The sequence below is a fragment of the Corvus cornix genome, chromosome Z, assembly GCF_000738735.6.
Source record: "Corvus cornix cornix isolate S_Up_H32 chromosome Z, ASM73873v5, whole genome shotgun sequence".
NCBI classification, from domain to species: domain Eukaryota; kingdom Metazoa; phylum Chordata; class Aves; order Passeriformes; family Corvidae; genus Corvus; species Corvus cornix.
Window position 1 is genome coordinate 40,545,545 of NC_046357.1, and position 25,999 is coordinate 40,571,543.

The following is a 25,999-nucleotide window of genomic DNA, read 5'->3' on the forward strand; positions in this document are numbered from 1 at the left end:
CCATTACAGTGATGTTCACATTTTAAAACACTACCAAGGCATCATTTCTGTAAGGTATTATAAATACAGCCTTTACTTATAATGCTTAGTATTTCTACAATACAGATGGTAAATTAACTCAAATACAATAAAGCAAATACCTACAACAAGAAAGTTTCTGACAAAGAGATAGCCAAAAAAAGAAGCATCCTCCCCTTATCTAAGTCTAGTGGGGTTTTACTAACTTTACCCTAATGACAACAGTAGTCCAAAATATACTTACAACACCTAAATATGATTGCAATCTGATCTCTTGGATGTACCAAGGAATTACAGTGGAGGCTAGGCTGAATATGAGCCAAAAACATGCTCTCACCACAAAATAAGACAAACCTCATAGAGACTACATTTGGACTTTGGCCAGCAGTTGGAGGAAAATTATTATACTTTTTCTTTGGCACTGCTAATTTGACACCAGCAATACTGTGTTCAGCTTTGGTACCATTTCCTCCATATTTTAAATCAGTGACTATATTTTTAAGAAAATAATGTTGAAGATAAATGCTGAAGTGACCTAAACCTTTCATCTGTGTATTCCTGGTCTGGAATTAGGAACCCCCCCTAATTTTCTCATATGACTTCTTGAACTTCCTGCTCCAAGCTAATGTATATCAAATGTATATGACAAAGTTTTTCTATGTCTTTCTAGTAAGGCTACAAAGATTACAAAAAATGTGAATGAAAGTAATTTAGTTTCCACAGGCTTCTGTGATGAAAACTTAACCCCTACCACTTTAACGCATCAGTAACCATTCCTTATAGTCAGATGGGAATCACATCACTAATGAGCTAAATACTTGATGACTTGAAGGTAGAAGGACTGAAAGGCACATCATTATATTGCTTCTTTTAGAAAATGAGGTGAGTTCAAAATCTTGACCACGTGTTAGTAGGAGCAAGCAATTACCTCTGTGTGATAACACAGAAATAAGGGGAAGTGTTAGTTAAAATTGCCTTGAAGTGGGCCAGGTGGGGAACTCAAGCAGAATTTGGTGAAAGAAGAGGTTTCATGCAATGTTTTCCCTTCAAATTAATTTACCTCCTCAACCACAGTAAAACTGAGCTCTGTGTGTTTGTACATTTCAAGAAGCTTACATTAATTTCTATTTTATTTTCAAAGACATCAGAAAAGTTTAACAAAAGTTCCAAATGTACTACAGGTATAGAGTACATGAAAATTACATAATATCATAATGCAGGTCAAGGAAGATTTGATTTATGGATACCACAACATCTTGACACAGGTAATTCTGCACCAATATAACATTTTTATCATTTCCCAAAAATGGTAGGCACCAGCAACTCTCAGGTCCAGCCTTAAAATACAGTACTAGCATAAACTTAGTGCAACATCAGACAGTATTAATCTGGAAATTCCTTCCATATAAGGGGAGTTCTCTGGCTTTCCAGAGCTGGAGAAACTCTTTGTTATTCTACCTTCAGCATCAAAGGTAAGAAAGATATGCAAGCAGAGGAAAAGGGAACATGACTAGATATCTGCTTGTGCTACAGTGATCTCTCTGCTGACTGCCCAATAAATCCATAAATACACACAAAGAGCCAGAGCTTTTGCAAATTGTAAAAGATGCCACCCTGATCTTGTCTAGGATTAAATACAAAACGTATAAAAGCGGACATTTTCTTCCAGTTCTCTAGTGTAACAACAAATACAGCCAGTACAATTTGCAAGGACTACTCTGACAAATACCACAACCACCAAGAGGATTTCATACCAAATTTTCAGCCTCCATTTCCTTCATTTATTCTTTTGTAAAGTAATACAATTCAAAAACAGAAAATACAGAAAAATGAAAAAATATATAATCAGCTTTATTGTACTTTCACAGAAACAATCAGACCAATATATTTTCATTCTTTAATTCACAAAGAAAAAAAAAAAGAGAGAGAGAGAAATTTATTATGTACATAGGCAGGAAATCAGACTGGTGAATTTATAAGGAGGAAAGAAAATATCAGCATAAACCTGATTCATCAGCAAAACTTCTATGAGAAAAGGGCACATGATGTATTTGTTCAATATTGGAAAATCTTCTTCAATTTACTCACTCTAACAACCCCCTCAAACTTGCATCTTTTATAAGAGACAAGGCTCATCAGAACATCATTTCACAAATTCTTCTATGGCCCTTCTGGTGTTATTTCTTACAATAAACTGGCCAGTATAAGATTACTCTTTACAGCACAATTTTCATGGAGTCATATGCTCATTTCAAGGTCATGCTCACTGCGCTCTCCTGAGGTAATTTGTTTGGTGTGGAAGGGGCCTCTGTTTTTCTTGTGGTCCTTGTGTTCACGTTACCAGAACCTCATCTCATCTGTGTAGCAGCTTTCTCATTCTGCAGCCATTTCCAGCCTGACTTCTTAAAGCTCTCTGTGGACTTCATGAACTTCTGTTACCTCACCTCTTCTTGGCCTTCAGAAGTGGGTGAACCAGAACAGCCAGAATGAGTATTCTGACTGGTGCTGCACTATAGCACCTGAAAGAGAACTAAGAAATGTAACCCGACCACAAAAATCTTATGCTTTGTTGAACAGAATGGAAGAGATTTTGATGAATCTCTGTATTCAATGAACTTTTTCTTTCCAGCTCACACCATGGGTGTAGGTGGTTCACTGGATATTATGTTCAAAGCTTTTGCATGTCTGTAAAAAAAGGATGCCAAAAGACCAGAGGGACACGGAGCAAAGGGAGCAAGAAAGCCCAAACACTAGCCACAGCCACAGTAGCAACAGCAATGTGACCCTGAAAAAACTGACAGGAGACCAGGCTTTGGGACTGAACGACAGCTAGGAAGGTGAGAAAGTGGTAAGCAAAGAGCCATAAGCTCCTGCTGTGCAGCTCCTACGCTACTTAGGGAAACAGAACTTTTATGTTCTTTTCAAATATGCATAACAGTATGTGTAACAAAAGTACCTTATCTACCTGGAGTTTCTCCCATTAGTGTTTTCACCAAAGACTAACCTCTAGCTATCCAGAAAGCAACCACACTCCAACGTAAATCATCGTATCACTAAAGATTATAGGACAAGCCAAATTCTTCTTTCCCATTTTCATGGGAATAATATTGCAGGGGAAGACTAACATCCTGGCTCAAACTAAATACCTTTCTCCTGTTACTCTCTCCACACAACCATTACTTTCTCTTTCTCTTGTTTTTCCTTAGTCCTATCGCTCCAGCATATAACTGCTTAAAGGGCTCAGACTTTGGCACTTGAGAGTCCCTGACCTCCTCTTCAGGACTTTACATGACTTTGCCTCCTAAGGAAACTTTTAATTTTCTCCTCATTGTACCTAATTCCTCACCAAGCCACCAGAGCGATCCACACAATATGGTGATCTTACGCCAAGTAAGTGGGAGACGGTTGTATATTATATCTAAAGGAAGGAAATAGCAATCCCAATTTTCATTTCTCCTGTTTTCTCTGTAAGTAAAAATAGAGTCACTTCTTTCTGCAGCCAGGGTGTGAAGAGGGGTGGCAACTGTGGTGATGTGATGTTTTTATTGTGTTTTTATATGTTCTTTGTATATTCTTTGTACCCCAATGGTTCATCCCTACCTTCCCTACTTCCATTCCCAGTTGGTTTGTCCCAGATCCAAGCCGCTCCCCCGGTGTTCCCTATATGGTTGTTCTCCTCCCCTTGTTCTAGTCGGTTCCCCATCAATCACCCAAACCCCTCCCATTATTCCCAAAAGTTCCGTGTCCATCACCTAAGCCCTCCCTGTTTATCCTTATATGGTCCTTGTCAATCCTCTGAGATCCTGCCCCTTCTGATACCTCCCCTCTGGAAATCCCCTAAACCTGGATGCCCCATTGGGGCATGTGATCCCTTTCCCTTCACCCCTCGAGGCTATTGGCCTATGTGAATGTCTATCCCTGTCCATATCCCTCCCCTAGGGATCCCTATTGGTCCCCTGTTAAGCCACCCCACTGTACTGCCTCCCCTTATAAGGTGTTGTCCAAAGCTGCTCTGGGCTTGTCCTGGGTGGACACCTTTCAAAGAAGTTGGATTAGCTCCGGTGGCAAGCCTCCTTGTTACTTTTTATCTCTCCCTTCATGGAGGGCTGCTGGCTGTGCTCCCCTGGGTAGAGCAGAGGCTTCAGAGGAGCAGCTTGAAAGCTCCGTGCCTCCGGCTGCTCCTCACTCCTGCCGCACACCGCTGGAGCTAGCCTGGGCAGTGGACAGCAGCGGTCACTGCGACAGGCAACCGAAAACCAACACCCATCCTCCCCATACACTGCCCTTTTACTTAGTGTTACCTGATGTAACATTTATTCCTCTTGGACAGGTGACAGACGCCAAAATATTCAGGGGGCCCTGAATCATAGTGAAAACATTTCTGTGAAAGACGGTATCTTATCCTGAGCAGCTGAGCTGTCCCCAGCATGGGGATAAAGAGGAGAGTACTAGGCAATTGCCACTAGCTGATTGATTGCTCTAGGGTCATACCTAACACCTGACTGGTCTGATAAAATGTGAACTTTCACATTCATAAATTCAGCGCCAAGAACGATGCCAGTGAACAGTGCAGCTATACCAAACCAAATTTTCTGTCTCTCTGCAGATTCAACCTACACATGGTAATGGGTAGCCCAGTAACAAGTCATGCAGAAGATTATGCCACCACTCTCCTATCCTAAGTCCAAACCACATGACTACAAAATTAAGTAAGTGTGAAACAAAACTCCTCAACCTGGTAATAGCCAGTGTTAATTTACTGGCTCCCGCTCTGTTGAAGCCTTTTCAGCAGCAGACTGGAGAGAAAAGCTGTCTTGTTCTTGCCTGCAGGGGTGTTTTGATGAGCTGAAACTATATCTACACTGACAAGACAGTAGTGAGCAAGTGTCAGAGCATTTTTATTCAGATCTGTACCACACCTTTGCAATGCTTCCTGCACCTCCAGGGACTACAACAGGGAAAAAAGAAACAACCCAGATAATAAAACACACTACTCTGACTTTTCCCCCAACTTTGGTTAAACCTCTAGCAGCCAGAATATACCATCAGATTAGTCAAAATTATATGACCTCCCCCTCTCAGAAAGAAAGACCTGAACCTAAAGTTCTATACACACCTCAGGAGGTCGGCAAAGGGGATGGTGCTTGTGTACAAGAGTCAAAGAGGGAGAGAACACAGCCTATGCTGCCACTCCTCTCCAAAAAAAGAAATAATCAAGCAAGGAATAAAATACATGTGAAGGGAATTGATTTAATTTAATTACCAGAAGTAAGTTGTAAAATCACTTCTTCACTTCATGTCAGATGAAATATTCAATGATTCTCAAGCCCTCTCCTGTTCTTTCAGCTGAGGAGACACAGGGCATCTTTGTCAGCAGAGGCAGCTGCTCAGGAGGCTGAGGCAGACCTGCCATCCGTCCACAGCTGATCAGCTCATCCCTGATACAGGTGAATATGCCCTCAAAGAGTGGGGGAGATGAAAAATAAAGGCACTGGCTTTACACCAAGCAAACCCGAATCACATTTGAAGAGACAAGACACAGTACAGAGACATATACAAAGCTGAGAAGTACTTTACAGTCAGTGAGCAAAAACCTGTAAGAATGAAGTTCCTACCATAAATGCAAGCAATCTCTGCTCCAGTCCTTGTTGAAAGGATTGGCAATTCAAGGGACACTGACTTAATACAATTGTAATAATTTACCCCAAAAAAGAAAGCACTACCAGAGCAAATCAGTACTTCATTATATTCCTATTCTTCCAAGCTCACCTTACTTGAGAGAAAAGCAGCATACAATGAGCTCGTTTTTACTTTCTAGCCTTCACTCAAGACACTTCTTCAGAGACCAACCACATATCAAAGGATCCTATAATGTGCATCGTTTAAGTATCAACATAAGATGCCCCAGCACATGCAGTAGTCCAGTACATCCTACATGTGTGTTGCAGATAACATGATTTTAGTTTATGTCTCACCACATAAGCCACTGCACACAAGGTAGGATATTTTGAGGGACTTCAAATCCTGTAATAAATAGGTATTGTCAAAGTGTTATTTTTAAATAGTATAAATATATTTTCTATTTCAATATTCTGTTTCCTAAAGATACACAAAATGGTTAAGAACACACTGTACTGCATAAACTACCACATGGTTACTATGAAATCTCAAAAAGTCTCACACAAAAAGAAGTTGAAATCCTTTAAACTGTTCCTCATTGTAAATATTAATATATAATCACAGCTATGGTCCAATCCATCTGTCATGCTATGAGATTGACATTTCATGTGTTAATGCACAGGTTTTTTTGTCTTATGACAATGGTAAGAAATTATAAAATTCTAATTTAACCTAACAACCAAAAAATATTTTTAGTAGCATAGAGTCATATTTAAAATAATACTGTTTGTAAAGTTGCTCTTACACTACCTATTCCAGAGGCAAGTGTCTGTCTGAAGCTTCTGTTTGTTTCCCTCCTGGCAGCAAGACTCAGCTTTCTTGCCCCATGTTCTCCACTTGTAAAAATCTGCAATTATACTTTGTCCCTAGCTACAGAGGAAAAAAGAGTTTAGTGGTGTAACCCTCAGTGATGTCTGTCTCTATTGGACAGCTGGTGGTCCTGTTTAAGAAATGCACAGATATCAAGGGTCTCATGCTTGACTAAGCAGTTGACAACTGAAATTCAGTCTTGGAGATCTCTAAGGATAATCCCTTCCTATATACATATACAAACATACAGAGTGATGAAAACTTCAAGATCACTTGGAAAAAGAAAGGCCTTGGATTGATTCTGGACAGTTTCCTTAAAATGTGAATTCAAGGGTAAGAATCAAAAGATCTAGAAATCAGGTCAGTGGCAAGCTCCTGGTGTCCAACTGAATGACAAGAATTTAACAGTCTGCTTTCAGGAAACAAGCCAGACCTCACAGCCCAGTAGCAGCACTCCCAAGTGGAGGTAGAGCCCTGACCCATCTGAGGCATGTGTTGATGAGCTGAGTCAGAACACATAGTCCAAGTAATGTGTTTTCCTGCTCCTGAATCTTAGCAGCACTAAAAGTAATGTATGTCCTATTCTTTAGCTGTCTCATAACGAGGAGCTGCATGCTAGCTTAAAAGGGGCCCAGACATCTAGCCACGGTCCCGTCCATGGTACAGCAGTCACACACCCACAAGTCAAGCAGGCTGATGGAGCTGAGCTCCTCACCCAAGGGAGCTTCCCTCTAAACTGGTCGAGTAAGCACGCAGTAGCAGACACAAAGAAGAGAGGGGACTCTCTCTGTATGTGTTCCATGCAGGTATATTCCGATGAAGTGACAGGGACGCAGAGGCAAATTGGTAGGAGGGTCCAGGGATCTTATACTTGGTACAAGATAGGCAGGGAAAGGGATATCAGCCAATGGGATAGGGCCAAGTAGGCAGGGTTGAGAGCAAGGGAACCAATGGGAACAACACATAGGAGGGACTTAGCGAAGGATTCAATGGGGCATCGAGGAACCAAGAACTTTCTAGAACTGATACATATTAAAGAAGGGAAATGAATATACATAACTTTATACATAAAACAGGAATGGGAAAATATTAACCAATCAGGGGAAAACATGCAAAAGACAGAACAAGGGAATCATGGGTTCTCACCATGACTGCGAGTTACATGCTGAAGTTGGGTTGCCACCCCCCACAGCTGATTGTCTGAGTTCTCCTCAGAAGACAGAATGGCTGGAGTCACTTGCACTGCCACAGTTTCATGTTAGAACTGTGAAGTTTTGAGATTAATAATTCTTTGGATTCTGAAATATGCACTATCATAAGTTGTTGCAATTCTGAATATTCTTGTTAGCTATTAGTGTCCTACTCTTTTTTCTCATTTGTATTAGCTTTGGTTTTGACGTCATCTTTATCGCAAGGAGTTCACAGTTTTAATTAACGTGGTGTGAAAAGACATTTCCTTCTCTTTGTTCTGAGCCCACAGTAGAATTCAGCTGTAATGAGTCAACTCTTAACCTGCATTTCCTAAAACACTAGATTTTGTCTTCATTTCTAAATACGTAATTCTAGAATCATCTTCAGACATGTGAATCTCAAATCCAATTAATCTATATTCAATCACTGTAGTCAAGAGATTAAAAGGAAATTCTTTGTCTTCTCTCTGATTTTACCACTCAGGCATTGCTACAAGAAAGACCAATGGACTTTAGAGTGATTTCCCCCTTAGATTTTGTTCCCACATTTCCCTTCCCACAGCCTTACCCAGGCTAAAAATAAAGAGTGAAGTGAAAGTAACGTTTTTTCCTAAGTTCAGTCAATCAAATACAGAACAGCTTATGACAAAAGAGATACTATTTGGCTATGTAGACAAGACACTATTTATCTCATTAGAGAGCTTTTCTGGTTTAGATTATGCAAGGCAGAAGAAGCAAAGCCAGTACAGCTGCAGGCAAGGATCAGAATTTTCCCCAACTCACATCCCAGCTAATAGCCATAGGTCTGCCCACTTCCATGTGTCTATATGTACAACGTCTCTAGCTCCAGACTTCCCACTCCCATCAGGTAAAAGCCTTTTAGGCTGGTAGCATTTTTACTACTTTCTTTGCAGCACTCATACTTTCCTTGCTGTATTCCTGGATTAAATGTATTTTAGTCAAGAGTGTAGGAGTAAATAAAAACATGCAGATTTTTCTTCTTTCTTTATGTTTAATCCCACCATTTTCTCATGCTGATTCTGGTCACTAAATTAAGTGCTACCAAGTCTTGCTGTTTAAGCACACCTGGATGTTTCTAGACAGAGTCCTTGACCATCCAGATCTGAAGACTGTCATGTCTGTCAATGAAGAGAAATTTCATTTGACTGACACAGATTGTTAGCAGTATTGGTATAATTTTAATTACAATATTACATACATTTTATAGGCAGAGATTCTGCCTTACAATGCCTCATCCAGAGCTGAAAATTCTTCAAGAAACTCCACATGTGTACATAGGTATAGTGTGTGTGTGTATGTATGCAGTATATACACACACTACACAAACACAAGTGAACTTAATCAATAGCCCTATAACTTCTAAAGGCCACCACAAGCAACAACCTCCTGTCCAAGGGGGAAAGAAATATACAGGCACAGAGTGATCCATGCAAGTCAAGAATAGCACAGTAAGAAAGGTCAGAGGAGGAGCAGCCCAAGCGCTGCAGCAGAAGGGAGCCCTGACCTTCTACTGTCTTCTGGACACCCCAGCAAGTGCATCTTGCTGCCTCCAACGATAGACCAAGGTGAGAGGCACGAAGTGGTTTCTCAAGCACCACAGCAAGCAATATTACCAGCTCTGTTGCACAGACAGAAAATTAACATGCGTGCTCCCTAGCCTCCCCCAGGCGGATAAACCTGCTGCCTGTCAGCTCGTATCCTCGTAGGCAGGAGATAGCAGCTGGGGCAGCCGCCAGTACACGCTGCCTGACAGCACCCTCTCCAGAGGCCTGATATTATTACAGACTGCACCTCTCTCTCCACACACTGAATTAACTTGTTCTGACTGTGTGACAGCTCTGACGACTGCCCGCATGTATGCAAGAAGCCGGGGTCACATGCTGTTGCATGCATGGCCTGTCACCAGCCGTGCCACTAAAACCGGACAAAACCTTGTCAAGGGAGATAAACTCCTCCAGAGGCAGAGGTAAGCGACTCAACTCATGGCACAGCTTGTGAGGGTTTTGATCAAGTTCAAGGACAGTATCCTCTGACAGGGAAGCTGGGTGTAGGTGGGAAGGCACACACACACGCGCTGGAACACACGCATGCATGCACACATGCAGAGAAAAAAGCAAAGGCAGACAGGTTCAGCTGATGGAGCAGAGGCAGGAATGCTGGTGGGGGCACAGCTTGCTGTCAGCAGTCTCATGATAAAAGGGGCAAAGGAAAAAACTGCCAATTCTCCCTGCAAAATGACGTCAAAAGGGAAGGAAATAAAAAGCGTGTCCTCCCACTTAGAGGTTCTGGAGTTTTGGATGTGCCCAAAAATTAAGCTAGGGAGCAGAGAAAGTGAGTTTGCGAAGAAAAATGCCCTGTTAAATTTAGCAGTTAGCTTCTGCTGCAGAAGATACCTCTGCTTATGTCACACCTGGCACAGCCTGGTAAACCTAGCTGAAAAATTGCTTAATATTAAACTTTTTTCTTCACCTTTCTTTATGAGCCTTTATCCTAAACATGAAGCCCACAGGCATTTGTGCTGACAGTACTTTCAAAGAGCTCCTACAGAGTACTCCATGCTCTGCATCTCAGTGAGCTGTACTCCAAGATAAGGAATGAGTGGTAGGGCTAAAAAACCCACCGTTTGTTATCTTTTGATTTGACCTACAGAAAATTTCCATTCTACTTGCTCTTCGCCCTAAAATACCAAGGAAATGTGTTCACTCCCTGTATTATTTGCCACAAAAATACTAGTTGTCTGAGAGATACAAGGTTTTTTACTATTCAAATGAAAACACTCAGCTTACCAAGCATGTTTGATCAGTATATATGGAAAGCAGTTACTGGAAGTAATGTACACTTCGGAAGTCATATTTAGTCCAGATACGGTCTCTGCTTCATATTTCTGCCGTCACACAAGGAAGCTTCCCTACAGTCTAAGTACCTAAGTAAACAGAAGCTTCTACTGCTGTACATTACCAGCATAGCACAAAAACTGGAATATGCTGCTTTGACCCACTGACTTGGCTAACAAAGGGAAAATGGAGGGTTACAATAGGTACCATGTTATTTTACAAAAATTTTTTTCTTTTCATGAGCTCTGTAATCTGAACTTACTCATGGGAAGGGTGTTAGCACCATCCAGAGTAAATGAAACATTATTTTACATCTTCATCCCATCAGTAATAAAAAAATAAGTTTAAATGGACACTAACTAACATGTTAAAAAAGCAACCTTTGATGCAATTAATCTGTAAGTATCAGGAAAGTGTGTCACTTAGAGACTTAGGTTGTAAGAGAGGATTTCTACATCTTTAGTCCCATGCCAGCAGTGATCAAATATTATCCTTTTTTGGTTTTTTTTTGCTCCTGTATGGAAAGTGTTGCTGGTCTTATTCCCCAAAAAACGTAGGAAAATCAACTCAGTTGGGACACATTCTAGCATTGACAGGTTCCTGACTACAGCCCCCACCGTGAAACAATGACAGTGGGATGGCACAGGTTTACTTCACGTTTGTCTGTGCCATAGTCTTTTCTGCAAACCTCCAAAATAAGAAAACTTTCAAAGCTTTATCTTCTGTAAAATATCAAAATGTCATTGAGCAAGTAATAAGCCACTTCCTGCTTATGTACTTTTTTGAAATTAGTGGAATGTTTCTTTGCCAATTGGTGTTTTTTTAAAAGCTTAGCATGTAAGGAAGCAAACTCACATCCGTGTCCATTTGCAGAGAACCACCTGGAGTAAAGTATTTTCAGGGTAACACTTCTAACAGCAGCAAGTATGAACCAAAATCCAGACACAAAGATCCCAAAGACCTGAAGGTTTTGTTTCTGTTGGAGATCTGTATGTGTGATTGTACAGAAGGATCTTAAGGGAACAATCCCCTGTTCCTTAGCAAGCAACAACCTCAGACTAATGGCTATCCATAACTTAGAATGAAAGAAAAGAAAATGAGAATTAAACTACTTTTTTATGTCTATTCATTCTATTCATTCACAGGAAGCCTGTGATTTTCAGAGAAAAGTCTGATGAGCAGTGAGTCAAGAGTTCCAGAAGTGGAGGATCCTGTTAGCATAATTTTTTTTCATTTCTTTTTCTAGGTATTTTGTTCCATAGGCTTAATGAATTGTCTTTCATATTTTTGAGTCACCTCTCATTCATCATGCCTATCCAACAGAAAAAGCATAATTTTCCATTGACCTCTTCGATTTTGACAATCTTTAGACTTCTTCTAGAGTATAATATTCCTTTTTATTTTGAGAGAAAAAAATAATCAAGGTTATATTCCTTAGGATCATGTAATGAAAATCCTTTAAAGCATGGGGACACAAGCATATCTGGGTGAGAACAGTGTAACCAAAACCAACACACTAACTTTTTTTGTCAGTTTATCAATTTGAAATAATCATGATACTCCTCATCTTTATTTAGTACTGAAGTGGTACAGAGTGTCTGGTCTGTAGGAGAGGTTTAGCACATCATGTATCATACAGATAGGAGAGGTTTAGCACATCATGTTTCATACAGGGAGACTTGTTCTTAGAGATACATATCTTTCTCATCTCTCCTAGTCATTAGTTAGGGATTGCTCTCTCCTATACTTCAGGTTCAAAAATAACTTGAGATTTCACCCACCAAGGGAACGGTCTCCCTGCCACCAAACAGTGACTAATTATCAGGTTATCGTATCTTTAATTGCCAACTATCAATAAAGTAAGTACAATAAATAATAATAAATAAATATGCATAATAAAATACTGTACAGCCTTAATGTCTAATGCTGAAACTATGACAGAACTCCAATCAGACACTTTCTCCCACAAGGTTTGCAGATAGAATATACCTCTTGCTTTTTAGTGTTTGCAGCTTTAGAGGCTGTTGACTGAAGCAATTGAGAACTGCTGTAGCAACTGTACCATGCAACACACTGTCTGTGAACTGAAGTTTTGTATGTTAGTCTCCTAACAGGACATTGTTAGCACAGGATAATGACAGTTCAGTGCATTGTGAACATCAGCTTCTTACTCCTAAGTCTGAAGAAGCTGATACATAAATACGTTGCAAAAGAAGTCCATCAAAAGAAAAAAAATTCTGAAAGAATATGCCACTTCTGGATGCCAGTGACAGGAGTAATACTAGCCAGATTCTCCACTTTTAACTGGGGGCTAGTGCAGCTCTCCTAGAATATGACTGCTCCTTGCAGCTTGAGGAATGAAAAATCCCAATTCCATTTTCGTTTCCATTTCTCATTGCACTGCTTCTGGCTGAGATGGAGCTCATTTTCTTCAGAGCAGCCCAGAAAGTGCTGCGTTTCTGATTTGTGCTGAAAACAGCCCTGATAACACACCAATGCTTCAGCTACTGGTGAACGGTGCTTGCACAGTGCCAAGGCTTTCTCTGCTTTTCATCCTCCCTGTGCCGTCCAAGTGAGCAGGATCAGGATGGGCAAGTGGCTGGGAGGGGACACAGACGGCCCAGTTGACCCCAGCTGGACAAGGAGATGCCCCAAGGAGATGGTGCTCAGCAAGAACAGTTCCAGGAGGGAGGCAGAAGGAACAGCTGGCCTTATGGCATGTGTGTTCCCAAGGCAAGGTGTGCTGAGGCCCTGCTTCCTGGGGAGTGGCTGGGCACCTGCTTGCTCAGGGAATCCCTTGTCCTGCTTTGCCTGCACGTGCAGCTTTTGCTCCACCGGTTAAACTGTCTGTGCCTTCATTCGTGAGTCTTCTCCCTTTCCTTGTATTTCATTCCTACCCGGCAGAAGAGGGGAGTGAGGGAGTGGCTGCTGTTTGGCTGATGGCTGGAGCCAACCCACCACATATGTACATATGTCCTCTTTCTTTTCAGCAGAAGTTCCTAATAACTGTGGAAATCGCTTAGAACAAATCAAAGATAATCATTATGGTTCCAATATATTATTTTGCATCTCTTTTAAAACCCATATATATGTAGTGGAACTGTGAACACATATCTGTTGCTCACAGTCAGAAATATTTCGTACAGACTGCTTAAGTGGACACCTTTTTCTTAATACTTTTTTTTTTTTTAAATTCAAATATCGTAGCATGAATTATCACCCAGAAATGTCATCAGTAAGGCAAATTTCGTTCTTGGCACTGGACACAGAAAATGAAAAGTTTACTGCATTGTATCTTTCTATCTGTGTCTTGGAACAGTTCATAGGAAATCTTGTGAAGGCACCATAGTTAATTATTATGTTTATCCCAGTTTCTAGCATGAAGGAAGGCATCCCAGACATGGAACCTACCCAAAATGCTGCTGTTCTGCTTATATGTCCGCATAACCCTCAGCCTTTGCTTTGATTCTGAGAACATATTTTGTAATATGGCTTCCACATGCAACCATATTCATTTTGTAAATAAATTTCATATAAAATTGCTTTTCTTAATACTGTGATACTAACCTCATCCAGGTAATGGTACACAATTACACTGTTAGGACTGTAAGCAAAGTAGAACATAGATGCTTTAATTGGGATTTGAGGTATTACTTCAAATCTGTGCAAGTGGGGGCATCTCTACATGAGTTGTTACTGCAGAGCAAGAGTGGGCTGCTGTGCCTCAGCTGCTCACCATGAAGATCCCTCTGTGATAGTTTCAGAGAGGATAGAATAGTACTTGATACAGGCTAAAGTTCTTTTTGCTGTTCTGGAGAGTTGCATCATGACTTAGCCAGAAAACATCCTAGAGCTGATAATAGAGGGCAAATAAGATTAATAGTTGGTGTACCTACTTGGTTGTTTGCATCTTCCCATATATCAAAGCTCTGGGTTATGTTACACTGTTAACTTGTTTCAAATCTTCTGACCCAAAAAGGTGTTTCCCAGGTGCCCTAGTAAAAGAACTTCACAAGATTCTTGCTGCTCTGGTTCCACTGTGTATTTAATTTCATTTGGGGAAGGGCAATCTCACCAAGGGTTAATTCTCTTTGTTATCTCAGTGAGCCATAACCTGAAAACCAGTGCCAGGGCGTCCACAGCTGCAGTATCTTGGCAAGAATTCTTTTTCAGCATATTTACAATGTGAACACTTTGTGTGGTAATATATGACCACTGTGTTGTAATCTTCACTAACCTAATCAATATGGATGTACTTCATATTCAAGTTCATTTTGTAATTGTACTTGCCAACACATGGTTTTATGAACATAGACTATAAAGCAATTAAGAAACATATTAAAATAATACTTCTGACATTTTTACTCATACTAAAGACTCCTAAACATCTATGTTTCATTGGATTATGTTACAAGCTTACATATTTCAGGGTTCCCAGAAGGACACATTGCCATAATTTAATTATCCCTATTAATGAAATTCTCTAGACTTCAATCACCATGGAGCTTTATGGTGAACTTCTGAACATCAAAATTTCTTTTGCAGAGCTGAGCTTTATTCAGAATCCGGACTTGATGAGACTCATTTCAGTATATTAGGCTGAGATAAGGTATGAGAATTTTAGATCATTAAAAAAGGAAGTGTATTGAAAAAGAAAGTAATTGTTACACCATGGAATGCCAGCATAAAGAATTTCTGGCGTGAAATATGTAAGTTTGCTCTTGTTATAAACAGCTATAGAAAAATACCACAGTGTCCAAGTGAACTTAGTATTTGGTGGCATCCAAGCTATTTGAGGCTCATTAAGTACGAGTGCAAACTTAGTATAATTAAACAAATGGTCATCATGGTTTAAGCCCAGCTGGAGATTAAGCACCACGCAGCCAGTTGCTCAGACCCCCTGTCTCCCCACACACTGCAGTGGAATGGGAAGAAGAATTGAAGTAAAACTTGCATGTTGAGATAAGGACAGTTTAATAATTGAAAAGAAAGTAAAATAGAATAGTAACAGTAAATTACAATAATGTTTATAATAAAAAAAGAAACAAAAAAGTGACACACAATGCAATTGCTCACTGTACACTGACTGATGCCAGACCCTACTTCCCAAACTCAGATCAGCCCTCCTGTCCAGGTAACTCCCCCAGTTTACATTCTGAGCCTGACATTCTATGGTGTAGAATATCCCTTTGGGGAGGTCAGGCCACCTGTCCCAGCTGTGCTCCCTCCCAGTTTCTTTTGTGTATGTCCTCACTGGCAGAGCATGAGACAAGTAAAAAAGGGTCCTTGACTCAGGATAAACACAGCTTAGCAAAACTCAAAACATCAGTGTGTTATCAACAGCATTCTCATTCCGAATCCAAAACACAGCACTGTAGCAGCTGCTGAGAAATTAACTCTACCCTGGCTGAGACCAGATCAACAGCTAAACAATTCCAGTTGTCTTTTATGTTTGTGAAATGAGACCTTTCCTGTCTTCCAAAAAGAAGAGAGAAGAAAAGCTAACAATAATGCGCACACATACACAAACACCTCCTACTTGAAAACAGAGATATATGCCAGTATTACATTCATATCTGTACAGAGTATTCAATTTTCTACCAATTTCGAGATAGAAGATAGGAAAAAAGCTCTCTAACAAATAACTTTTACAAAAAGAAGACAGGAGAGTTCTGCTCTTTTTCATAGTAATCGTATTTCCAGAACTTTACACTGCTTAAGTTGTTTGGAAGCTGTATATCACAGTCAGCAGCAAAGTCCCTTTCCTCCTGCGCTTACACTATTATGCATGTGCAATTCATAAAATATTTACATGTGTTGCCTCTTTTTTTGTTTTGTAAAGCAAAATAAAGATAAACCATAAATTTCCTCAACAGCATGTATATGCAGAAACACATATGTGAGGTAGGGTAATTAGTTTATCTTTTATCACCTTGTTGGTAAATTAGGGGCCCTCTCATTACATCTTGATTATGTCTGAAATTATCTGATACCAAATGTTGCTTCCACCACCATTCCACCATTTTTCTTCTCTTTTTGTTTTCTTTCTGTCTGCTCTCCTTCTTTCCTTAGCTTTTTAGTAGCTTATAACCATTCCCTGTTGCATACTGGCTGAGAAAGCTCTTTCAAGTCCCTGATGCAAATCAATAAGTTATAGTGATTCATAAAAATAAGACTGTCATCATTATTGTTCAATTATTGCTGTGTCTGAGGAAAGATTCTTCAAGTGCTGGAGGTGTCTTCACTAATATTTATAATCTGCACTGTACAGTGTTAATGAATGAGTGGGTGTACATTCTGCTGAAATACAGTGGTATTTGATTTATAATAAGTCCAGGTCTGATTGTTAAAGCTAAATCCATTAAACTGTCTCTTAGATCTGCCTTAATGTACTTCCCTGCATACAATAGAGTTTAAACATTACTTAGCTTTTCATTATTGGTTGAATATTTGTCTTTATTAGATCATTCTATGATAAATGGGAGTTGGGATATTTTGAAAAACAGCAGTTTATTAAAGCTTCACTTGTCAAAAAAAAATCTAAAAAAATTATCAGCATATTTGGTAAAAAATAATCAGTTGATGCTAAAAGTGTAAGAAGAAATTCAAAATATTAAACCCTAGTTCATAAAATCAAGATGCTCAAGGAAGAAATTCACATTTCTTCTTGGGGAAAAGAAATTCACAAACAGTTTTCATTTGGAAGGAAAAAATATACTTTGTTTACCTAAGCTGTCACCTTCTAAGTGTCTCCAAGGGGGGAGATTTTTTCTCTAGCTCAAAATTTCTCTCTTAAAAAAAAAAAAGTCATTAAACAAAGGTGTAAATTGGAAAGACAGGGTAGGGAGAACTTGGAGAACATGTAGGAAATCATCAGCTTCCAGCTCAGGTTAGGCGTTTCTGCAAAGGCCATTGAGTATTAAATACACAGACTGACTACAGCATTTCTTCTCATCTACAAGAGTTTTCCATTCACAGTACGCACAAAGCCAGCCCAGGACTGACAAGTCAGTTTGGGTTGTACTTCCCATACTATTTCCATGCAACACTTCTATTTTTCTTACCTGTTGTTGACTACAATCAGAGAGAGTTTCTCCATCACTATTCATCTGTTCTTTTCAACCCTTTTGCTCAGGAAGTAAAGCCTCAGTAAAGGCTTGATTTTATCTTAAGGGGAGTGGTCAGCCATTTCATTGAATGCAGCTCATTTCCAAGTAGATAATCCTTCTTTTTTGGTGTAGGAGACATTAAACAACATAGCTTCTCTCCTTATATTCCTGCTGTTCTTCTAGACACATATTTAACTTCCAAAATTTCTCTCAAACCAGTAGTGCCATCCTCTTCTCAAATATCCTTGGGCTCTGATATTCTAGCCCTCTCCTTTCCCCTCTGCATTTTCTTCTCTAAACTCATACTGCAGAGCTTCTTCACCAACTACCAAATACCAAATTTTGTACAGGGGGCTGGGGGGTTGTGCGTAGTTAATACATTATTACCTGCCTGCCACATGCATTAAATAAATTAATTTCACAATCTAGTACTGTCACTGCTGTGCATGACATGTTAGGGTCAGAGTTGTGCCTTTCCAACAATGCAAGATCACTAGAAGCACAAGTTTATCAGCTTCCTGAGGATTTCATCTTTCTAAGGGTTCACAAAACCCATATGGTATGTGTTACACTAGAGCTAAAAATTGTCAGTCTCTGAGGATAGAGTTAGACTGGAAGTCCCATGCACGTGACAAACCCTGAACACATGTCAAAGGATAGCTCCTGTGCCTCAGAAAGGACAAGACTCTTGTGCAGTTTTTACATTGTCCCTCACTTGCAACTCTGTCCAGAAATGCAGTATAGATCCAAGTGTATAAACCGCTGTAAATTATTACAATATATTTGGAGAAGATTTATGAAAGTTCCACAGATTATTTTTGTATTAAGTTTTCAAAATTTCATTTTTCTGTATTCTTATATTCTGATCTCTTTGGAGACGCAAAACTGAACTCAGTTTTCCACAAATGGTCCTGTCAGCACAGGCAGCCTGGGTTTTTTGCCTGTGTAACTCTGGACTTGGCCAACATGGAAGTATGTCGCTTTGGACTGGTGAAAACCTTTGGATATATTTGAACCCATTTTTCTTAAGGCTAGGAGGGAATTTCCTTTAAATCAGTACCTTAAAGCTGGTTGAGATATAAAGGGCTATGAAATTATTTGCCTTTTTTGCTATAAAGAGATTTTCCATTCTTTTAGTGTGTTTCCTTCCCTAGGTCTGACAAAATCAGACCATCTTTAGAGAGGGCACTGGTTTTCCTAGCTGGAGCAGGTTTTTATGCCTACCAGAACTAGCAGGTAAAAGGAATTTTCAAGTGATACAGGTTGTCTATTACAAGCACAAGAGGCTACTTGCAGATGAATATTGGTTCTTGATAGTACCATGAACCCTGCTGTAATCTGCCTCCCAGAGAAGACTGTGAATTCCGCAAAACAATGTGGTGTCTGCTTAGTGGCAACTTAGTGGACAGAATTGATAATTGAATGTAGGTTACTGAAGATCAGTTCTGGTCACAAAAATGGTATATGTTAGAATCTGAAAATTTCAGAAAATCCCATTAAAACATCATGCTTTCATAATTAATAACCCTGACACCTGCTGGTATGCTTTTCTTTTGATTCACTTTTTTGGTAGAGGTTACAGAAATACTTGTCTCATAAGCTAAATAATATTGGTCTCTAGAAGAACATGTACAGAAATCTACAAACATGTTGTGATACATTTTTTCATTGTTTTTGATTTTATCTCAGCATTTTCAAACTTTTAGACTAAACAATGAAAATAAAATAGAAAAAAGTAAAAAGCACATCATCTCCTACTGAGTTCCAAGGCAGGCAAATTTTTTTTAATTTTTTTTTTTTTTTTTTTTTTTTTTTTTTTTTTTTTGTTACAAAGAATGGTATTTTCTGGGCTCTTTTCATTAGGAGTGGGGGGAGAAGGAATATATAATGTCCATATTATGCCAAAAACACAGTAGATGCTGACTTTGGACTTTTGGGGACACGACCTTTTTCTCCCTGTGTTTGCCTGGCAAGGTTTTAGTACTGGGAGGGGCTACAGGGGTGTCTTCTGTGAGAAGCTGACAGAAGCTTCCCCCATATTGGTCAGAGCTGAAGCCAGATGGCTCCAGGATGGACCTGCTGCTGGCCAAGGCCGAGCTCATTAATGACAGATGCAGTACCTCTAGAGGAACATATTTGAGAGAGGGGGAAAAACTTGCTATGGAGCAGTAGTCAAAAGTGCAAGAATATGTGAGAGGAACAACTCTGTAGACACTCAGGTCAGTGCAGAAGGAGGGGGTGGAGGTGCTCTGGGTGCTGGGGCTGAGATTCCCCTGAAGCTGTGGAGCAGTCTGTGGAGGTCCATGGGGTGCACAAATGCATTTGCAACCCCTGGAGAACCCACACAGGAGCAGGTGAATGGAAGCTGTGACACCATGAGAAGCCCATGCTGGAGCAAAGGAGAAATGTGACGAGTCCTCCCACTGAGGAGGAAGGAGCAGTAGAGACAATGTGTGATGAACTGACCACAACCACTGTTCTGCTGTGCTGCTAGGAGGAAGGAGGTGAAGAATTCAGCAGTGAAGTTGAGCCCAGGAAGAAGGGAGGAGTGGGAAAAGGGTGTTTTATTTCTCATTACCCTACTCTGACTTGATAGGTAATAAATGTAATTTTTTTCCCCACATTTGTTTTGCCCATCACAGTAATTGCTGAGTGATCTCTCCCTATTCTTACCCCGATCCATGAGCCTTTTGTTGTATTTTCTCTCTCCTGCCCTGTGGAGGAGGGGGGAGGTAGAGCCATTTTGGTGTGCACCTGGTGTTCAGCTGGGGGTAAACCACCACACGTTGCTAGCTCTGATGGCTGACTTCCTGCATCTTCTTTTTCAGTAGTTAGTACAGAAACTTCACAGCAAATGTGCCAGGTGTTTTGGTGTTCCACAGCATATTTTTGCCCTACTGAACCTGCCCCACATGCCAGATCAGCTTTGCTTAGGTAGTCATTAGATTGCATGGCCGCCCCAGCCTACCCAAATTTACCAGATTATCTGTTAATGGACATATGCCTAGGAAAGCCTCCTCTGAGCAGAGCCTAGATTTTAGAGTTCCACAATTCCATCCTAATTCCCAATTTTAGGATTATTACTATACCTGTTAAAAAGCAAAGGTAGCTGTATGTATCCTCTTTCAGATAAATTGATAGCCAGTGCCTAGTGTGTGAGAAAAATCAGGTATGTCGTATTACAAGATGCGTGATAGGACTTCTTAAACAAATTATACCTTTATGAAATAAACTTCTTATTACAAGCAATAATTTAGATCTGTTTGCAGTACTGTGAATAGAGAAAAGTGAAAGCACAGATGTCAAGAATTAAGATCTGAGCCAAAAAATTATAAAAAACCTGTACTACTCTCTCACCCTTGTACAAGATTCCTCTAAGGGAATGTCAAGACTCATTAATGAGACAGTGAAAGAAACTTGTTATGACAAGTTATTTTGCCCACAATTAACTTGCACAGGGAGCCGTGTTTGACTTTGGCTGTGCTAATTCCCAGAGAGGTCATGGATTCCCCATCCCTGGAGGTGTTCCAGGCCAGGTTGAATGGGGCTCTGAGCAGCCTGGTCTAGTGGAAGGTGTCACTGCCAATGGAGCTAGATGATCTTTAAGGTCCCTTCCAACTGTAACCATTCTATGATTCTGTGATCCCATGAATTTGCAGTTATCAGTCTGCTGCTCCCACCCGGTGTGCTTCTATAAGGTCCTTTAATATCATGAGCATAAACACGCTGGTGCTTCCACATCTGGGAGATGTTTAAAAAAGGAAACACCTGTCTATTAGGTATGCACTTTATAGCTGGACACATATTTGCCATCTTATGGCTTGCTCTGGTTTCCAGTGAAGGTAACAGTCTTTCCATTTCAGTGGTAGGTAGAACAGACTTCTAATTATCTTTCCTGGAAAAGAAAACACTTGGGGCTAGTGAGTAATAGGAATACTTCATACTTCTGTGTGCCCTAGAACTCCTGCTACAGTAAATTGCCACAATTTGTGTTTCCCCATGGTAAAACTCTGCAGAGCATAGTAGTTTTCTTTGCTTGGTGTCACTGTGCACCTTTAGGGTCTGGACACAACCTAGATGTAAGCATGTTATTAAAAAAATACTACAGATAAGAAACAATAGGCCAGCAAACTATCCCATTAAAAGACCGATGATACATTCTGGAAGCCAAGCGTTTGGTAATAAATGTGCTTATTGTAGCTGAATATTTATAATTCATCATTTTCATAAAGAGAGGGAATGTTTAATTTGCACTAGAGTTGCACTTCTCAGTTTGGGCAAGAAAAAATTAGTGATTAACATTTTAAAGAGCACAAACAAACACAGAGGACATACCAGACTTTGAGAAATAAATGAACTGTGCCAGTATGTAGTATTTATCATCTTTAAAAAGAAACATATATTCTAGGAAAAAAAAAAAGCAGCAATGTATTTTTCCTAGTACATATTTCTCCTGTGCAGAGTTGAAGACAAAAAAGGAGCCCTCAAGAATATATCCTTTCTCACCAGACACCATATTATGATAAAAATTTAGAAATCGTGTCCTGATGGAGGGAACAGCTGGCAAAGAGTAACTGTCTAATTGGGAATTATGTTCTGCAGAGCCTCCTTGAGAAAGAAAAGCAGGACTTGATCCAACGTCTCCCATCATGAACTTGCCAGTAAATCAACAAGTTCCTGAATGGCTGGCTTTCTTTTTGCTGAAGTCAGTCCCACAGACTTCCCCAAAGCTTTCAAGGATAATTCAATCTTAAACATGCAGAGGGACAAACTTCCTCATGTAGGCTGTGGATAGCCCCATGAAGTCAGTAGGACCAGTACACAAGTGCCTTAAATAGTATTATTTACTTTTCATCATATGCCTGGAGACTTATGTAACTTTATAAGGAAAACAGGTAGTCTGACACCAAAAGTCATTTCTGGATATATATACAGTCGCTTTGCTTGCCATAATGTTTTATCAGTGTTGTACAACTGTCCTTATACACTGCTTTAATAATTTAGTGTGTTGCGCATTAGATTGGGAAAATACTCATTAAAAGTGTCTACAATTATTATATCCAAGTCTGAAAAAGAGATCTGAATTTACATTCCCTGTGTGTTAGTTTCTTGCATAGCATCTAACAAATAGGCATAGCTCTATTCTCCCTTATATTTTATCTTGATGTAACTCAGCTAATTTAATTAGTTAATGGAATGTCTGTTAGTATGCGTATACTGTTTAACTTTTCCTCAGAGGTACGGAATGAGTTACAACGAGAGACCAGACTCACTGAAACAGTAAGCCCTAGAGACATATGGGACAACGCCTGCAAAAACATACAGATTTCTAGTTCCTGCTGGGTCACTGAATCTCAGTGTCTTCAGTTAAAGCTGGCCATTTAAACACTTCTGTGTTTTGGTGCCACATCACCTGCAAGAACACACTAACTTTGACTATGATAAACTAAGCAGTCTTAGCCCACTTCCTGTAAAACCTGTCCCAGTAACAGTATACATACATGCTTGCATACACCCAGAGACTTCTCTGTGTGTATCTATCTGTGTGTATATATAAATATATAAATATATATATAAATATCTACATATGCTGAAGTGTCAAAATACGGCTTGATGTGCCTACCTGTTACTTCTCATGATCTTCACCTATGCTACTCTGCATGCATGAGACACAGGACTGACATGGATAGAAGACAGAAAGACCTAATTTTTAAAAAGTTCCATCTGTGATTAATATTGCATCCAAAATGGTAAAAGTTTGCATGGTTCCTCTATCTAGTGAAGTTATTGGCAGGACTATTCACAGAGTACAATATTTTAAGAAAATAGTGCACTGAATTTGTAGTGAACTGACTCAAAACTTGTAGAGAAAGCCCTGGTCTCAGAAGTCTACCATCCTCCCAGCCAGTTCACCACTTTTTCAAAGTATGCCATGAGATATTGCATGTGCTTTGAATATATTCTGTATTATTCCCCCCACTGCCCCGCACGAAAAAAAAGGAAAGTAAAAGGAAGAAATAAAACAGCTGACATTAACTTATGGTTGACCATGAAGTTGAAGCAAAATGTTGAAACCATAAGGTGCTTCTGAATGTCTGTGGTATATGACAGAAGTTTGACAGGCAACCCCTACAAGTGTCAGGCCCCCAAAGCAATGAAGCAGAAAATAAAAGTGCTCCCAAACACATTTAAAATTATTCATCTCACTGTTTCGCTTTGAAACGAGGAACAAAAATGGAAGCATTCCTATTCCCTATTGAAAGTAATCACAGTTTTATTTTCTGCAGTATTTACATAGGGAGAGCTGTTTATTTAGAATCCTTGGTGATAAGGACACAGCAAGCTCATAACTTATTATATATTCTCTTTTCATTTTGTCTTTTTTGGGGCTAGAATTATGTATATTTTATGATAACCCAAAATGACTTATACATAAAAAATACAGACTTTAAAGATAAAAAGGATTAGTAGCAGGTAATGCATTTTCCATGAGTGGCTATAGGGCTCTCAGTTCCAGAATGTACAGGCTGCATACAAATGAATTGATAAAAGTCTGAGGCTGCGGATGGGTAGAAAGGCTCATGCTTTGCTGGAGACGATTCTTAAAGTTACAATAAATCAGACAGACAGTGTCGGCCTTTGAGGATAAACCTGTGATGGCTTGTTGTGCCTCTTTGAATCGCCTCAGAGGCCCAGGGACTAAAAAGTGCCTAGATGTCACATTAAATCTACCGGGAGGATGGAGCACTTCAAAGAGGAACGCAATCAGATCTGATGGAAAATACATTTTCTGAAAGCTACTGACAAAAAAGTAATCTTTGATGTGGATGTTGAATAACAATTGATATTGTCTTTCCTGACATTTTTCATTATTGCTGTCTTATACAGCCTACTTCATGTATTAAAGCAATATTAACTGTTTGACAGGGACAAATCCTCAAACTATCACATAAGCAATTGTTTCTGAATTGTCTTAGCCCACTGCCTGTAAAAGCTGTCCCAATAACTGCTTTTAAATATGATGGTATACTTCTTTCCTTGACTACCTAGACAGTGTCTGAGCCTTGGTATAATACAATAGATTCTAGGGGATATTAAAAATTGTTAGGGGGTTATGAGGTGTCATTTGATTATACGTGAGGTGCAGCAGTGTTTTCTGAAGGTGACTTTTAATGAGAGAGGTCTATAAAAATTTAGTCCATATTATTCCCACTCTACAATACACGTTTATAGCAAGTAGATCTACCCAGAAATTTTCAATCTCCTACAATTCTTGCAGCTTAAAAGAAGAAAAAAATAAATGTACAGAAGATATTTGTTATTTATGCAAAGAAATAAAGAACTCTGTAGCTATACAAAATGCTATAAATATAATGCAGATAAATCACCCAGTTTTTACTGGAGAGAAATTCATGCAGATCTAAAGACTACGTGTAATTTCAAAGGGCTGGATCCCTCCTGAGGTGTGATGTCTTAACTCCCTACTATAACAATGTCCTGTTTTACCAAAGAGCTCTATAAATCTAGAGCCCCTAATTCCTAGATGACCTCGAGCTACTGACTAGGTAGATGGAAAGGCAGCTGTAGCTTTAATCAAACTGGTACACAGGGGTTAACTGCACTAGCATCAGGGAAAGGCTTCTGCACAGCAACACCAAACCTGAGAGTAAATTGCAACAGTGAGGTAATCTACTGCTCTCAGGCTCTCACAAGTTACTGGCATTTCTGTTGCACCACAAAATAGTGAGGCTGTGGATGTCCCTGTTTACCTGTTTACTTCCAATTTTCTTGACATTCTTCAGTTTTTCACATACCTGGAGGGTGGTTTCACCAGCTTTTCCTCCCTTATCATGACTACCAGTATCAGAGCCACCACCAGGAGCCTGCTGCAATCAGTCACTTGTTTCAGATGATTAATTTTTTTTATGGAAGGGTCCCATGGTAAGGTTTTCTGTGGAGTCCCTCCCCAGGGAAAATGTTTAACGGTTTACAGTTAACCTGTGGTATAGCATGAAAAAAACAGAATAGTTTCTTAAGAGGATCCATAGAGAAATTGAAAGAATATCTCTAGCAGGAGAGGGTAAGCAGCATGACTGTCCAACTGCATAGTGAACAGCTGTAATGCATTAAAAATTTTAATTAAGCAGGAGAGTTGGAAAGAGAGAGTTCCAAGAGCTACACCTCTTTCTGCTACACAGAAACACACTTCTGTTGCCCTCTGACAGGGAGGACAGCTTTCATTTGCCACTCTTCTGCATCACTCTGCCTTGCCGGTGTGTGTGCTCTGGAAGGCAGTCATCCCCAGGAGGATAAGAATAAGTCATGCTGCCACTAACAT

General features: G+C 39.8%; 1 long non-coding RNA gene across 3 annotated transcripts in view; it reads right to left on the bottom strand.

Moving 5' to 3' along the window:
• The window catches only part of LOC109145180, a 114,924-nt gene that overhangs the window by 84,072 nt on the left and 4,853 nt on the right, over window positions 1-25,999 (bottom strand). The gene's annotated exons all lie outside the window — the stretch shown is intronic.